This window comes from Dermacentor silvarum, chromosome 6 (genome assembly GCF_013339745.2).
Source record: "Dermacentor silvarum isolate Dsil-2018 chromosome 6, BIME_Dsil_1.4, whole genome shotgun sequence".
NCBI lineage: Eukaryota > Metazoa > Arthropoda > Arachnida > Ixodida > Ixodidae > Dermacentor > Dermacentor silvarum.
Window position 1 is genome coordinate 51,628,740 of NC_051159.1, and position 4,016 is coordinate 51,632,755.

Below are 4,016 nucleotides of genomic sequence, written 5' to 3' on the forward strand. Positions count from 1 at the left end.
TCAGCTTTTTTTCAGGTTTCATGGTCCGTAGTGTTTTGTGGCCGGGTGTACCTGCTTGCGTGCTGCCATGCTGAGATGGGACCGCAGTCACCAAACCTATTAAATTAATGATCTACCACGCAGCACTAACACTACCTGCATTCTGAGGTTCTCCGCAACAGTGACCGACAGGTATTCCCACGTCCAATTTGTAAGCAGCGTAAAAGTGTACAGACGCTTCCAAAGAGAGTTCTAAGGCGGTCGTCGCGTAATGCCCTCTTCATTGTTGAGCCCGGCTGAGCACCTGCTCAAAAGCATTAAGGACAGTGGCCGCACGTGCACTTTATATAAACTGGTGCGTAACACTCCAGAGAGGAGTTTGTCTCGCGCCCCGATGGAAATGTCTTACAGCCTCCAATCGTCACCTAATGTACTACAGGCAGCACGCTGTTCAGCGCCGTGGGCGTGCCGCTACTGCTGGTCGCGCTGTTCCTGGTGGCGCTGAATACGGCCCAGCGACACCGGCCACACTGGCTGCCTCCTTTCCTGCGCTCCTGGGCCTGGCTGCCCCTGTGGATGCACTCGCTGGCACCGCTCGACGCGCTGCTCGAGGGGCACGTGCTGAGACGATGGCGGATACTCGACGCCTTCCTGGGACCGCCGCCGCTGCCCGCTGCACCCACCGCCCCCTAGCGGGAGTGATCCTGCGCAGAGACAGCAAAGAGGCAGTCGAGAGTCCTACATGGGACAACTCTCTGCGGGGGTCAACAGCTTGGACTGGCTGCGCACCGCGCACTGTATTTTTTCCTTTTTTATTGCATTCGCAACTTTAACGTGTGATAGCTGCACGATTTAGATTTACCTGTTTTGCATAAGCGTAGCGCGTATACTAACATATTTATTATATACGTGAAAAAAATGTACCTTTGTGGCTTTAGTCTACTGCCGTACTCGTCACAAGAGCTCGGTACTGTTCGACTGTGCCGCGATCCCGGCGGTCGCGCTGTTATAGCGCGATATTTGTGGATTCGTCGCCATGCGGGTGCGTCGTCACCTGCTCCTCTTTAAAATGGGCAGTTTCTCGTATAGACAATTTGTGCGGGACAGGGTAACAGGGGAATAAAAAGAAACTTTATCGTCAAGTGGCGTTTTCATGCCTGAAACCCCGGCAGTCACACGTGTCTGCCGAGTCACACGTGTCAGACGAGTATTACCGTGATGCTATTCCGGGCGCTTTATGATTACGTCAGGCTGTAATTTCGTCATGATTCACTTTAGACAAGGTCGCGAATCCTGTTGCCCGGATTGGGCATATTCTCTGCAAGTAAGTCTACTCCAACCATTGCAGCACTTAAGCAGGTGTGCGAAGTGAGCTCCAGAAGTTGATGCAGTGAGTCGGCAAAAATGTGCGAGAGGGTGTAGCGGCGCCACTCTGTTCGAAAGAACCCGGGTGAACTTCAGTACGGGCTTGTAGGTCAAGGCAGAATTTGATGCTTGCTCTTAGCGCAAGCAAATTTTAGTCTTTGTCGTAATGAATATCGATGAACAGACGGGACAAAAGATCGCCGAGATCAAATTTCAACTGAACCTGGACAAGAATGGCGCAGAAATTTATCGAATGTTGTCAAAAGAACTATGGAAAGGGTTCCCTAAAGAAAAGGAGTGTGTTCTAATGGGTCAAGAGTTTTCGGGAAGGCCATGAAGCCTTTAAGGACGATGCAAGATAACGCCGCCCCTGTACCTCGTGCGAATATGAAAACATAGGTCATGTGCACGAGTACTCTTATGTTCAGTGACTATTCAATGACTGTTAGAATGATATGAGGCACTTGGTTTGTGAAAGTCGTATGTTCACCGGATTTTGAGAGACATTTTCGAAATTAGAGATTTCCGCCAGGGTTGTGTCGAAATTCCCAATTCCGAGCAAAAGTTGCGACGAAAAGAATGTTGAATTGATTAGGAAACATCGGACGACAACGACAAACTCTTGCACTTGAATTTATGGATACGCCTTCGACCTGAAGTCTCAGAGGAGGGAGTGGAACAAGGAATATGAGTCAAAGCCCCGCCCCCCCTCCTTAAAAGCCTGGGAGAACACAGCAAAAATCAAAATATGTTGACGGTGTGTTTTGACCGCGTGGGGATTGAGGGATGCGCCGGCGCATTGCGCGGGCTTCACCTGTTCTGCTGTCCCCCGCCTTTCCCCGTCCGCTCCCAACCGGTTCCAGCGGTGGCGCTCCGCTCGCGGTGGTTGCGGTGAGGGCGGTGCGTTGACGTCAGCTGTGCGGCCGCGTTTCGGCCAAGGTAGATATACCTGGTAGCGAAGCTTCCATAGAAGCCCATACGTTCAAAACGTGGCGGTTCATCGGCGGTTCATGGGGCTTAGCGCCATCTGTGTGAGGAGGGAACACTTCCGGCGGAAGAAAAAATAATGTGACGTCATATCCGTTAAAAACAGAAGTGACGTCATTTTGTTCTCAAAGGCGCGAAATTTGTTTTCGGAGGCCGGCCATTACAGCTGTATATTCAAATGCCCCGCCATACGACTTGGTGGGCGTTCCGAGCTTTCAGCGCGGAAAGCGAGGCAGGAAAAGGTCTGCCGCACGGGTGTCGAAATCGCATCCCTGCACTAAACATACTTTTTTTGGAGGCCGACGAATGCTTTAGGCGTAGAGTGCTCGTCCTTTCGTCGGACGCGAAGCCCGTCGGCCAGCGCTGTCCCACGAAAAGAACTAAAGTGAGCAATTATCTGGCGGTCGCAACTTACTGCTTTTGACTGAACAGGTTAAGAAACAATGAAACTACCCACGTCACCAAATTTAGGCAAACGTCGATAAGCAAAACAACACAACATGTGAGGGGGGCGTATTGCAACAGGTGAGCGTTACGAGCGCGCCATTCTGCACACTTCAAGAGCTGCCATTGCAAGTGATAGCGGCGTGAACGCCCGCCGCTATCGATGGGCGCTCTTGCGGTGGGCGCTGAAAAAAAGTATTTATTCATAATGATCAAGTGAAGCAGAATTGTCACTTCTTTTCTCGCCATGCGTATATAAAATTGATTAGGAACTTTATTTTCGCTGAATGAATCTCTGTGTCTCTCTTTAATTATAAAACGCTTTTTTAGGGGCGAAGCTCCTTATAGCGGCACCCGTTCCGTCCCCGTCGTCGTAGTAGTAGTGTGTAACCAGTCTGAGAAAAATGAGAAAAAAATTCCGAAGTTGTGTCCGTAGCGCGGAATCGAACCAGGGACCCCTCGCTTCCGAGCGCGCGGCGTTAGCCCACTACGCCACGAAAAGGACATTGACAAACGCACCACGATGGCAATAAATACCCAACATTAACGAAAGGCCGCGTTTTTAGCGCGTTTCTAACGCGTTTGTGCTAGCGCGTTACGGCCCGTGTAAGAAGCTGGTGTAAGACGCTGTGGCCTCTCCGCCTTACCTTCAACGCGTTTCGAACGCGCTGCCCAAAGCGGTGGCAAGTCAAGTTAAAGTCGAGGAGCGTTTATGAATACGGGGGGGGGGGGGGGTATACTCTCTCAGCAGTCATGTGATGGCGTCGGCAAACGCGGCGCACGTTCCGGCATGTGTAAATGGCTGCGTAAGACGCTGTGGCCGCTCCCCCTTACTAGAGAGTACTGCACGTTTCTAACGCGTTTGTGCTAGCGTCCCCTTAAGCGGGAGATCCGATGATTCCCTCCGGAGCTTCGCCCACTCATCATCATTCACCCCGTGGATATGCTGTGATTTTTTTGTTTCCCAATGTTTGTTCCCTCCAAACACAGTCGCGCATCAATCGCTGCTCCCATAACCACCCTTGCTAATGTCGGTGACAATTTGTTCGGAACCGCTTTTCGCCCGAAGCTTCGCGACCTATGTGAATCGACCTTGTTTCGGCTGCTAGCGGCGGAGCGTGTGTCTTTTTATCTCCGGGACCAGCGCAGGGTACGTACATGCTTTCCTCTCGTCCGCCGACAACTTTGTGACTGGGACTTGAGCTCGCACACGGAGCCTTTGCCCGTGCGGGGAGCGCGTA